A 14,449-nucleotide genomic window follows, 5' to 3' on the forward strand; every position below is an offset into this window, starting at 1 on the left:
TGCTTCCTCGGCCTTACTCGATGGATTCTGTTTCCATGGTCTAACGCAGATCAATCCAGTGCCGAACAGGAATGGCCGCTTGCTCGATCTAGTGCTGGCGAATGATGCTGCTTTATCGAGGTGCTCGATCACCGAGGCTGCCGATCCAGTTACTCCGCTCGACACCGATCATCCAGCACTAGAAGTTGACGTCAATCTACCGACGCCAACTGGATTTGAAGATGTACCAGATCTGACTTCCTTCAATTTCCAGAAAGCTGATTTCGCAGCATTACATCAAGCTATAGCTCAAGTCGACTGGGAATTTCTGGAGACCATCGAGGATGTGGATGCTGCCGTTGCCAGGTTTTCTGATGTCATGACCCGTATCATCGTTGATTGCGTTCCTGTGCGGAGGACTGCACGGAGACCAATCTGGGGCAATAGACGACTGGGAGAACTCAAAAGATTGCGATCCTCTGCTCTCCGGCGTTTCTGTAGGTTGCGCTGTCCGTTTGCTAAGCAAGAGCTGAACCGAACGAGCAACGAATACCGTTTGTACAATCGCTTCCTGTATAAACAGTATACGAGGCGTATGCAGGAAAATCTCCGTAGAAACCCGAAACTTTTCTGGTCCTTTGTCAACTCCAAGAGAATGGAAAAAGGCTTGCCCGTGAACATGTTTCTGGTGAACCACTCGGTTAACACTGCACTCGAGAAATGCAATCTTTTCGCTACTCACTTCAAGCGAGCATTCAATTACCGTTCGTCCTCCGAAATGCAAGTTGCTGCTGCCGTTAGAGACACTCAAACCAACGTATTGAATCTTGACATCTTCCGAGTCACCAACGATGTTGTGGAGGCTGCGATCCGCAAATTGAAGTATTCTTTGACTCCCGGTCCGGACGGTATCCCTTCTTGTGTACTCAAAAAATGTGCGCCAAGTCTTGCCTACCCTTTATCGGTTCTATTCGACACCTCTCTACAGCAGAGTATGTTTCCTTCGCTATGGAAGCAGTCAGTGATGTTTCCAGTACACAAGAAAGGAGACAAACGTAACATAGAAAACTACCGAGGAATCACATCACTTTGCGCCTGTTCAAAAGTTTTCGAAATCATTGTCAATGATGCTGTGTTTTCCTGTTGCAAGAACTATCTGTCAATGGATCAGCACGGTTTTTTCCCAAAAAGGTCTGTCGCAACCAATTTGGTCGACTTTGTTTCCATTTGTCTGCGCAATATGGAGCAAGGTACACAGGTGGACGCAGTGTATACGGACCTCAAGGCTGCTTTCGATCGCGTCGATCACAAAATCCTTCTTGCAAGGCTGAACAAACTCGGGATTTCATCAAAACTAACGACATGGTTGAACTCGTATCTGAAAGATAGACAGATGTGTGTCAAAATCGGACCTGCACAATCTGCGACATTCTCTAATCCTTCGGGAGTGCCTCAAGGAAGCAACCTAGGTCCATTGTTGTTCTCACTATACATCAACGAAGTATCCTTGATACTTCCAACTGGGTGCCGCTTATTCTATGCTGATGATGTGAAAATTTATATGGCAATCAGGAACGCACTAGATTGCCATAGGCTTCAGGATCTGGTCAACCGCTTTGAAGAATGGTGCTTGAGGAATATGATGTCGCTCAGTATCTCGAAATGCAGCACTATTTCGTTTCACCGGAAGCTCAAGCCAATAGTGTTTAACTACTCCATTTCTGGTCAAGTTCTGTCGCGAGTGAGCCACATCCGTGACCTTGGAGTGACCCTTGATAATGCGCTCAGTTTCCGACTGCACTTCAACGAAATTATTGCTAAAGCCAACCGGCAGTTGGGATTCGTTCATAAAATTACAAGTGAATTTCGTGATCCACACTGTCTTCGATCTCTATACTGCTCGCTAGTTCGATCTACACTGGAGTTTAGTGCAGTTGTCTGGTGCCCGTTTCAAACTAACTGGATTTGTAGGATTGAGTCTATTCAGCGGAAATTTGTGCGACATGCTCTCCGGAATCTTCCGTGGCGGGATCCACTAAACTTGCCACCGTACGAGGCTCGTTGCCAACTCTTGGGACTGGAGACGCTGGAAAGGAGACGTTTCAACGCTCAGGCTATGTTTGTCGCCAAACTTTTGACCGGAGAAATCGACTGCCCTGCACTGTTGGAGCAAATTAATATGTATGCGCCTGAACGTATTCTTCGTACCAGAAACTTTTTGTATCTTGAGGGACGCAGTGTGAACTATGCGTTGCACAATCCTGTTCGTTTTATGTCAGTCCGTTTCAATGATGTGTTCGACTTATTTGACTTTAATATCTCTTCGGACAGACGACTCACTCGTAGATGAAATCTTTGTATTGTTTTATTTTGTTGGACCATTGTATTTTGATTTAGTAGTGTCGTTTAGTTTTAAGAAAATCATTAAGACCAAGTGTGAGTCAGATGGTTTAAAGAAAAGAAATAAAGAAATAAAGAAATTCTAAGTTTTTTGACGTAGGACAACGTCTTTCATTCCTATACTGGAGTGTAAGTTCAAAGTTTCGAAAACGAAAGCGTTACACCGGAGAACAAGATTTTGAGCGTTGATAGCTCCTAAACAACTGAACGGAATGGTATGATAAGCACTTCATTCGAAGGATAAAATGTCTACGCGACTTAAAATAAACGGGTACGGGATTACTTTTTAAAAAATGATGTATTCCGTTTGACGGTCAAACTAAGACTAACTTTATTCTTCTCTTAATGCTAACATGCTAAACAGCTAAACCCTAAATATGACAACTCAGCACCATGCGGGCGGGCCTCGGATGATGTTTATTTTATGATCAAGCTTCCAATTCCTTCGCTAGCGGATCCGATGTTTTGTTTATCAGCCAAGCAGCATAATATTCGCCTGGTCTGCAAATTCCATGCGATGTTCGATCGTTAACTCCTCCCTCCTTAGTGAGGATGCTCCGTATCCATCACATCTTCAATGGTCGGCTCCCTGTATCTGCTGTTCTCAGTAATTGTGGGTTGATTTGTTTGGGTTGTGATTTTAATTTCAGATCTGTGAAAACGGAAGAACAGAATAATGATACCAAAAACTACAATAGGGAATGAACCCAGAATTGAAGTTGTTTTCCAGTGTAAGCCTTTATTCTCCAACTGTATATGGTCCAATATTTGCCTTGTTTCTAAATGCAGATTATGTAAATGTTCCAAACTGATGTTGACTATTTCGTGTTGTTGTTCGACAACGATATTGTCTAATGGTAGATAAATCGGGTTTCCACCTAGGTTTATCCTGTTTGCGTTGTAGGTTACATTATTGAGTATGGCGGTGCAATTGTGGAACGTGATCAAGAATGATCCGTTCAGGGTTTTGTTAGTTATTCCACACGTGGTTTCCACATGGATGTTATCAAAATATGTTGATTATCCAGATGTAGAGCCTCTGGAACCTCTGGAATGTAGGATGTGAAATTGCATTTGGCTTGATCACCGTTTAGTAGTTTTGGTACACATTCAGATACATCTCTTTTGATTTCATTTCTGTCGAAAATTGTTTGATTCAGATTCTTCGTAATGTAATTCCCACTGGAGTGTGCTAGAAATAGCCTGTTTGTAAGGAATATTTGCTTGTTATCCTGTATGGTTGAGTAAACATGGATTTTCCTGAAGATCCGGTTGTCGGGGGTTTTGATAAGAAGTACCATCTCTTTATCGTTGGTGGCCACGGATGTTTCGATGTAGTTCAGCGCCTCGAGATTAGTGTGAATTGTCAAATTCTGGCTTCTTAGATCCTGTATTATTACGTCTAATTCATCAGTGCTTAGAATTTTTCACTGATAAGTCCTAACTTTGCTAATATCATACTGTCTAATATATTTTCTAGTTTTTCAGAAAGATATTTTAAGTTTAATGGAATATTATTGGAATGAATTTCTAAAGCCTGTTTTTTTTTTGTTTTACATATGTATTCTTTCATTTGTGTTGTAATTTTTCTATTTATTTTGACCTGCTTATTATTTTCATCAATTATATTGTTGATAGTTGAATTAATCATTCTTAAATCATTTGCATCGGGACTGCTTGCAATGATTTTCCAAATTGATCCTAAAGTATCCCATCTTTTATGTCTTCTAGTGAAAGATAGTTTTTTCAATCCATCATTAATTTTATTGAATTTATCCTGGATGAGATGGCTGAACTGATTCGTTTTTAATTTATTATATTGTGATTGCAATATGTCGATATCAACTCGCAGAGATGTGATGTTGAAGTGGTGTATATAGTAGTGAAAATCATAGCGAATTCTTCCTATTCCTTGGTCATATACAAATAGCGGTTGTTGATTTAAGCTTCTTATTGAAAATTGTTTTTCGTTTGCGTCTATTGTGCAGTTATTTAGTAGAAGGCAAAACGTCAGTCTGAAAAGAAGAATGTCAAATGTCCAGTTAAATTTTCCTGATTTTTATGTCGTCTTTATGTATTTTTCGTCCCTTGTCAGTAGTAATCGTGCTTCTGTGAACTTGTGCTATTTTGATTTTTTTATATCTGTTTTTGTGTTTAAGTCTCGTATGCGTCTTGATTTTGTTCGATGTCTACAGGTTTTTATTATGGTATTGTATGTTCTTTTTCTGTTTTTTTCGCAGGTTTTTGTATGCAGTTTCAATTATTTCAGTAGTCCGAAGAGAAGGAAGTATTATTTGATAAGGTGTAAATTGTGTTGTACTGTGGATAGTCGCATTGTACTTTTGGACAGAAAGTTGGATTAATTCAAGGATAGATCTACCTGGATTTTCGGTTTTGTTGATTCGATAAAGTTCCAATATAGTCGAATGAAGACGTTCTTCTATACCGTTCATTTCACTTCGACCAGTTGCTGTGACGTATGGAGTTATTTTATGCAAATTGTAAAAGTTGACTAATTCACCAGTCATAAAGAGTTTTTCACCATCCATTACAAGAATTTCAGGCGTTTTATATTTTAAAAGTGTGTCTTTTATAATTGGCGTCAGATCAACTGCAGATCTGGATTCTATGTGTGTCACTTGAGTGAACTTTGAAAATTTATCGATATAGGTAAGGAAGTGATTATTTTCCAGGAAAAGTATATCTATATGTACGATTTGGAAAGGGCTTTTAGGTATAGGAGTTTCTTGAATCGGGAATTTGATAGGACGCCTGTCATATTTGCATGCATGGCAAATTTGACAGTTGGTTGCAAAATCTTTGCATTTTTGACGAAGTTTAGGGAAATAAAATTTGCGAAGAATTTGTAACACGTTTTCTTCAGCACACCTGTGAGCTCTATGGTGCTCATTCCGGACGACGTTCCATTGCTGGTCTTCTTCCTCGATGTCTTCCAATAGATTCTGGGTGTACCTAATTTTAAATAATCTCTGTTGACCGAAATGTTCTCGATAGATCTCTTGTAATTGTCCCATTATGTCTTCTGTGGTGAACAGTCCGTTCAGTTTTGTATAATCGAAATTATTCTTCAGAATCTGTAATAAAGACTGATTAGTTATTTCGTTTACAAATATTGTTATTCTAGTAAAATTTCCAAATTTTTTTTTTATTTCAATTTTATCAGGTCCTTTTTTGATTATTACCTGGTGGCGATATACATTCAATGGGGCTTCCGTAGATAATATGTAAAAGTCATCGGTATTTTCAGCCGAATGCTGAGTACCGGTCATTGAAAATACAACACGACTCAAAGCGTTCGCTACCACGTTCGATTTTCCAGGTGTATAGACGATTTGGTAGTCATGTTCTTCGAGATAAGCTTTCCAACGCTTTAACTTGGCATTGGTGTTTTTCGGGGACAAAGCAAATGTAAGCGGTTGGTGATCAGTTAAAATTTTGAATTTAGCACCATATAAGTAATTCCTAAACGTTTGAAGAGCCCAAAATATTGCTAGCATCTCTTTCTCCGGAACTGAATATTTTTCTTCTGTTCTGGATAAAGATCGCGAAGCAAAATGTATTGGCAAATCTTTTCCGACGTCACCTGCTCCTATGGCATAATCTGAGGCATTAGTCGTCAAAGTGAACGGTTTATTATAATCGGGGTAGATAAGAATATCATCTGAAGATAGTATTTTTTTTCATTTTCAAAAAACATTGCTTCTCAGGTTCAGTCATCGAAATTTTTTTGGCAGAGGCGGGATTTCTCTCCTCTCGAAGAAGGTTTGTGCTATTTTAGCAAAATCTTTCACAAATCTCCGGTAGTATCCGATCATACCTAAAAATCCGCGAAGTTCCTTCATTGTCTTAGGTTCGGGATATTTATTAAGAACTTCAATTTTTTTTGCTGTTATGTTTTATTCCATTGGATGAAATTATATAACCCAAAAATTCTGTTTCAGTCCGCAAAAACTCGGATTTATCAAGTTGAACTTTCAAATTGGCTTCATTCAAAAGCGTCAAAACTGTAATAAAATTTTTCAAATGTTCATCTAAATCTTTACCGAAAATTATTACGTCATCTATGTAGACGTAACAAATTTTCCCAATTTGATCCCTGAGCACATCGTCAATGGCTCAGTGGAAAATTTCTGGAGCATTTTTTAGCCCAAACGGCATTCTAGTAAATTCGAATTTCCCATTATTTATGGAGAAAGCTGTTTTATCAATATCGCTTTCTTTCATCCTGATCTGGTGAAAGCCAGATGCCAAATCAAGAGTAGAAAAATATTTTTGCCCTTTCAACTGGTCTATAACATATTTAATTTCCGGCATTGGATACTTGTCGGCAATTGTCTTTCCTTGATTTTTTCTATAATCAATGACCATCCTGAATTTTTTCTCACCAGACGCATCCGTTTTCTTTGGAACTATCCAAAGAAATACTGATTTGTTTGTTGACCTCTTCAGTATAGGCAGCCGGATATGGATAAACTCGCTGGTGTACCGGAATATCATCGGTTGTATTTATAGAACATTCAACTTTTGTTGAACATGTTAATTTTGAGTTGATTTCGTGGAAAACTAATTTATTGGCTTCAAGCACTTTATGCAGTTTGTCTTTTTCATTTGAAGATAAATGTGAAGTTCTGAATAGGCTGTTTCTGTTGGGCAATTTTCAAGAATTTTCTGTTGGGCAATATTGAAGAAGAGGAATTGTCAATGTTTCGAATTCCTTTTGTAAATACAAAATTTTGTTTCCAAGATCAATGTGTGCATTAAGGTGTTCTAAAATATCTGTACCTATTATTTCGTAGAAAAAATCGTGAAATTTGTGTAAAAGAAATCGTGCAGAATGATCAATTTTTGGATAGAAGAAATTTATGTCAATAGCAGAAGTTGCGTTGAATTTACCATTCGCACTTGAGATCGAATTTGCTGTAAAATTGTATGGTTTCGAAATTCTGTATGAATAAGCTAGCTTAGGGTCGATGATACTAATGTTTGCACCAGTATCAACTAGAAAAGGAATGGTTCCGATTGTGGTTCTCAGATTAATATATGGCAAGGCTGGTCTTACCATTGGGGGCACCACCCTAAGAAATTACTCTCAGGAGAAGTAGTTGTATCATTGATTGTTTCATTATTTTCGGAGACAACGTTATTATTTGAAGCACTAGGAGAATCTTCGATTTCTCCTTGTTGGTCGTAATATTGATCTTCTTGATCATAGTATTCGTCATAATTTTGGTAATACTCTTCTGGCGGTCCTTCTAAAGGATGTGCCTGTCTTGAAATTTTGAAATTGCCCTGACAGTTCCCTTGGTCTTTTGAAATTGAAATTTGGTCGATTGCCGTAATTAATATTTCTTGTCCTCAAACTTTGATCTACTTCCATCGGTTCGGGATGTGGTAAGTTTTGTGAAGGTCCTGGCCTAAAAACATTCGCTGGGGGAAAGCGAGGAGAATAAAAATTGTTTCCCCTGAATGGTTGCTGCTGTGGAATAAATGATTGTGGCCGAGGAATGAATGCTTGCTGCTGTTGAACAAATGGTTGCCTCCTTGGGGGAATTTGTGGTGGCTGTTTATGTGCAATTTTTAAATAATCAAGCTCTTTTGGTTTTGGAGGAAAGTGCGAATTACTTTCATTCCTGAAATTTGAATGCACGTCTAGATTATAATATTCTAAACAAAATTGATAAGCCTTGTTCAATGAACCAGGCTCTGCAGTTTTAAGAAGCATTGAAAGTGGACGTTCCAGACCACGGATAAAGGAGTCTAATGCATTTTCTCTAAAATATTGAATATGGACTGTCGCATTCCCTCTGTATTTTTCGTCAGTTTGTATTTGTGCAATAATCGATGATAGCAGTTCGTTCACTCTGCCGTAATAAATACTCAGAGTTTCATTAGGAAGCTTTTTCATGGTTGTAATTTCGTGATCAAGAGTTTTTTATTCCCTCTTATCACTATAATACATCAGGAGGGTGCTTTTGATATCTCTCCAATTGGAAGAAATATTATTGGCATTCAAAACATCGGCAGCCTCGCCGGAAAATTTCCTACGAATTGTTTTTTCAATAATTTTGTATTGAAGCGATGTTAGAGATAAATCTCTATACATCGCGAAAATACTCTCGACGTCCATAAGCCAGTTCATCAATTCATTGGCTTTCCCGGTAAAATTATTGAGTCCTTTTACAAAATCGGGAATTCTCCCTAATTCTGTGAAATTTTCCATCATCTCCACTTGTCCTGCTACTGGCAGTTGTGGCAGGAAGGCAGGATTCATTATCTTTGAAAAATAGAAATCTAACCTGAATTTTTTAACGTTCTTCAGTTTTATAAAGAAAATAAATTAAAATTTTCGCAAAAAAAATATATATATCTCACTTCACACGTTGTTCACACGCACGTTTCTAATCACACTGGTTTTTATTTCGATTCAAAAATTATTATTAATGAGGATAATTAACTTACATGAAGGACCGTGTTCTTAGTACGGCCAGCATTTGCAAATCTGGACTTGTAGTAGGTTGACCCTCGATGTGGAGGAGGCTGCAGCAGGTAGTTCCGGATGCTCCGTTTTGCTTTTAGCTACTACGGTCCGTAGTACCGATCGGGGAGTGTCCCTCGGTGTCTGCAATCTCGCTTAGTCGGGTGTGGTGCCGGCTCCTGGGACCGGATATGATGTTCCTATAGGATATTCACTTTTTTCGGATTGAGGAAATTTTCACAACACTCACGACGTTATCCGTTTTCCACTACAAGGGTTCCTATTCGGGCGCCACTTAAAATAAACGGGAACGGGATTACTTTTTAAAAAATGATGTATTCCATTTGACGGTCAAACTAAGACTAACTTTATTCTTCTCTTAATGCTAACATGATCGTTTATCAGCTAAATCCTAAATATGACAACTCAGCACCATGCGGGGGGGCCTCGGATGATGTTTATTTTATGATCACGCTTCCAATTCCTTCGCTAGCGGATCCGATGTTTTGTTTATCAGCCAAGCAGCATAATATTCGCCTGGTCTGCAAATCCCATGCGATGCTCGATCGTTAACTCGCGTCATATGCTTGTTTCTTTTTGATCAAAAACTTTTTTATATAGCCTCAAAATTGCTTTCAAATACGGCTATTGAAATCACTTGCTCATATACCGAAGCAAGTGCCGCTCGGAAATCCACTCAGTTATGATTGCGCAACGATTGAGGTACGATCGCTGGAATGAATGGATATTTCCCTAACACAGACTTCAAATCCATGGAGCCTGGGGAAATCGGCATGGCAAAATAGATACAAGCAGCGGGTACTTTTATCCTCGTTTGCGTTTTCCGTAACTCCGAATCCAAGAAGTTGGGAAAATCGGCATTACAGATACATGCAAGCAGGTATGGGCAAAAGCATCGAAATTCGTTCAAAAACACTCATCCACAGATAAAACTCACCCTTCTATTCTCCGTTTATGCCTCACTTTATTTGAGACAGAAAACATTCACCTATCCTCTTCGCAAAGCTCATTCTCATATAAATATAAAAGTTAGAGCAAAAAAACAATTTTTTCATACCCTAATGCAACTCAGATGGAAAGCGGTAAAAACAACTTTATGGGAGATATTTATTCTTACATATTGATAGAGCGCTTATTCTTATGTTATCGAAAATTGGGTGACCAAAATTTTCGATGAAATAAAAATTCTATCATTCTTATCTTTATAGATAGAGATAATAGTTCGACAACGTTGTAGCCCCAGTTTATTTTGAATGACTTAGTAGAACAAAGTTTTTTTTTCTATCTTTTAATATAATCGATTCAGCGCTTTTTTTCTAAGACCATGAAAAAAGGCGTTTTTCTGCTTTAACTTTTATATTTCAAATTTTACATCTAAACTGTGTTCATACGAGCTTTTAGAGCTCATCAATACCAACATTTTGCGATGCAGAATTTGTCAATATCTTAATCCTACTCAAAGTTATTGATGGTTTTTTACTCGAAAACTCATGCTTTCAATTTTTATTTACTCAAACACGAAAAATAACATAGTTTTGGAAATCACACATCATGTAGAGAGAGACATGCCCTTATAATTTCCAACAAGTCGTCCATACATCGGAAGATGGGCACCTTTTCAAGGAAAAATTTTTTCTAACAACATGTTTTCTTTGAAAAAAAAATACAACTAATCCTAATTTTGTTCAAAGTTAAGATAGCGATAAAGTGTATTCGACAAAGTTTGAGATCTTATAAAAATATGAACTTTCGTCAAAGACGTCAACTTTCTAACGTTTATAATTTCTGTGCGTAAATTCTCGCGTTAGACATGTTCTTGAAATGTTTCTATATAGAGAAAAGTTAGCAGAGCATGTAAATTGCGATAATTTATACATAAAAATTTTACGAATCAAACATTGAAAGTAATTTTTCAATGAAAAACATGAAAAGTTGTTGTTCGAAAAACTTTGGCCTGTAAAAGTGTCCGTCTTCCGATGTATGAATGACTCGTTGGAAATTGTAAGGGCTATTTATATTATTTTTTTTGAAAATTTTAAAATAACATGTTCTCGAGAGAATTTTTTTTTTAATAAAAACCTAAATAATTTCCTTCATTTCATTCTTTAACCACCATTTTGTAGGTCTTATAGGTTTAAAGTTAAAATTTTTCGAAAAAAAATCATAATTAAAAAAAAATCACAAGAAAGCTATCAGATCTACAAAATTTTAGTCAAAGAATGAAATAGAGGAAATTATTTAGGTTTTCATAAAAAAATATGAAACAAATTTTTGAAAAAAAACTCATTGGAAAAAAATATTTTGATAATTAAAGATTAATTTTTCTTGAAAACAATTTTTTTTAAATTCTGAAAAAATATTAGGTGTACCGGTAAATTTCTTCGGTTTTACAACAGATGGCGTTACTTGATTATTATTCCAGTGAATAAAATTTCCAGACATTCGCTGGAAAGCTATTGTCTTTGCGTGTCTTTTTCAGTATACGCCAAAAAGTTTAAGCGTGAACAACATAGTTTTTTGCTACCTCGAATATGTCGAATTTCGTACCAACGAGAGTGTTTTTGCGGGGAGTGTTACTTCATTACTTCAATATGAAGAAAAAAGCTGCAGAAAGTCATTGCAATTAGGTGGAAGTTTATGGTGACCATGCTCCAACTGAGCGAACGTGTCAGACGTGGTTTGCACGATTTAAAAGTGGTATTTTTGACTTAGAAGATGAAGAACTTTCCGGACCGCAAAAAAATTTTGAAGATGAAGAATTGGAGGCTTTTGATCACAAACGCAACAAGAACTTACAGATACACTAGGAGTAGTTCAGCAAACCATATCCGATCGCTTAAAAGCAATGGGAATGATTCGAAAGATAGGACATTGTGTGCCGTATGAATTGAACGCCGTTTTTTCACGTGCGAACAACTGTTTCAACGGCATAAAAGAAAGAGTTTCTTGCATCGAACCGTTACTGGCGATGAAAAGCGGGTCCATTAGGACAATTTTAAACGTCGGGCAACGTATGGATACCCCGGCCATGCATCAACATCGACGGCCGCGCGGAATATTCACGGCCAGAAGGTTATGCTGTCTATTTGGTGGAACCAGCTGGGCGTGGGTGTACCGACGATAATTGATGTGTTTGAGCAGTGCGCTGAAGGAAAAACGTCCACAATATGAGCAAAGACACGATAAAATTATTTTGCAGCACGACAATGCTTGACCACATGTCGCGAAACCGGTCAAAAGATATCTGGAAACACCGAAATGGGAGGTCCCATCTCACCCACCGTATTTTCCAGACATTGCTCCGTCCGAATACTACCTTTTTCGATCGATGCAACATGGCCTGGTTGACCAGCTTTGATGAAGGTTTTGATGAAGTCAAAAATTGGATCGATTCGTGGTTAACCGACATTTTGTGACTAGCGATGGGTAATTTAGTATTGTAACCAATAATAAATTAAGTTTGTAACCGTTTTTGCAGAATAATACATTAATTTTTGAAAAAAACCCAAGAAACTTATCGGTACTCCTATTAGATATGAATAGCCCTTACAATTTCCAACAAGTCATTCATACATCAGAAGATGGGTACTTTTACAGGGAAAAAGTTTTTCGAACTTCAACTTTTTCATGTTTTTGTTTTTTGAAAATTTTTTATTAATGTTTAATTCGTAACATTTTTATGTATACATTATCGCGATGTATATGCTCTGCTAACTTTTGTATATTTAGAAACATGTCAAGAACATTTCTAACGCGAAAATTTACACACAAAAATATCACGAGTAAAACACTATTTTTTCAGGAGTCTTCATACATAAATGCTTTATTTTCCAGAAACTATAAACTATAGAAAGTTGACGTATTCGACGAAAGTTCATATTTTAATAATATCTAAAACTTTGTCGAATACACTATATTGATATCTTGACAAAATTAGGATTAGATCTAATTTTTTCAAAGAAAACATGAAAAAGTTCTAGTTAGAAATTTTTTTCCCTGTAAAAGTGCCCATCTTCCGATGTATGAGCGACTGGTTGGAAATTGTAAGGGCTTTTAATATACCTTTTTTGAGAATTTAAAAAAATACGTTTTTCAGAAAAATTAATTTTAATATTTAAAATATTTTTTGCAGCAGGTAGTTCCGGATGCTCCGTTTTGCTTTTAGCTACTACGGTCCGTAGTACCGATCGGGGAGTGTCCCTCGGTGTCTGCAATCTCGCTTAGTCGGGTGTGGTGCCGGCTCCTGGGACCGGATATGATGTTCCTATAGGATATTCACTTTTTTCGGATTGAGGAAATTTTCACAACACTCACGACGTTATCCGTTTTCCACTACAAGGGTTCCTATTCGGGCGCCACTTAAAATAAACGGGAACGGGATTACTTTTTAAAAAATGATGTATTCCATTTGACGGTCAAACTAAGACTAACTTTATTCTTCTCTTAATGCTAACATGATCGTTTATCAGCTAAATCCTAAATATGACAACTCAGCACCATGCGGGGGGGCCTCGGATGATGTTTATTTTATGATCACGCTTCCAATTCCTTCGCTAGCGGATCCGATGTTTTGTTTATCAGCCAAGCAGCATAATATTCGCCTGGTCTGCAAATCCCATGCGATGCTCGATCGTTAACTCGCGTCATATGCTTGTTTCTTTTTGATCAAAAACTTTTTTATATAGCCTCAAAATTGCTTTCAAATACGGCTATTGAAATCACTTGCTCATATACCGAAGCAAGTGCCGCTCGGAAATCCACTCAGTTATGATTGCGCAACGATTGAGGTACGATCGCTGGAATGAATGGATATTTCCCTAACACAGACTTCAAATCCATGGAGCCTGGGGAAATCGGCATGGCAAAATAGATACAAGCAGCGGGTACTTTTATCCTCGTTTGCGTTTTCCGTAACTCCGAATCCAAGAAGTTGGGAAAATCGGCATTACAGATACATGCAAGCAGGTATGGGCAAAAGCATCGAAATTCGTTCAAAAACACTCATCCACAGATAAAACTCACCCTTCTATTCTCCGTTTATGCCTCACTTTATTTGAGACAGAAAACATTCACCTATCCTCTTCGCAAAGCTCATTCTCATATAAATATAAAAGTTAGAGCAAAAAAACAATTTTTTCATACCCTAATGCAACTCAGATGGAAAGCGGTAAAAACAACTTTATGGGAGATATTTATTCTTACATATTGATAGAGCGCTTATTCTTATGTTATCGAAAATTGGGTGACCAAAATTTTCGATGAAATAAAAATTCTATCATTCTTATCTTTATAGATAGAGATAATAGTTCGACAACGTTGTAGCCCCAGTTTATTTTGAATGACTTAGTAGAACAAAGTTTTTTTTTCTATCTTTTAATATAATCGATTCAGCGCTTTTTTTCTAAGACCATGAAAAAAGGCGTTTTTCTGCTTTAACTTTTATATTTCAAATTTTACATCTAAACTGTGTTCATACGAGCTTTTAGAGCTCATCAATACCAACATTTTGCGATGCAGAATTTGTCAATATCTTAATCCTACTCAAAGTTATTG

The 14,449-nt window shown here is 37.3% G+C and overlaps 1 protein-coding gene across 1 annotated transcript in view; it reads left to right on the plus strand.

Annotated features, from left to right (window-relative positions):
- Positions 1–14,449, plus strand: part of LOC129766660 (uncharacterized) — a 69,470-nt gene that overhangs the window by 16,203 nt on the left and 38,818 nt on the right. The window lies entirely within an intron of this gene.

This window comes from Toxorhynchites rutilus, chromosome 2 (assembly GCF_029784135.1).
Source record: "Toxorhynchites rutilus septentrionalis strain SRP chromosome 2, ASM2978413v1, whole genome shotgun sequence".
Taxonomy (NCBI): Eukaryota; Metazoa; Arthropoda; class Insecta; order Diptera; family Culicidae; genus Toxorhynchites; species Toxorhynchites rutilus.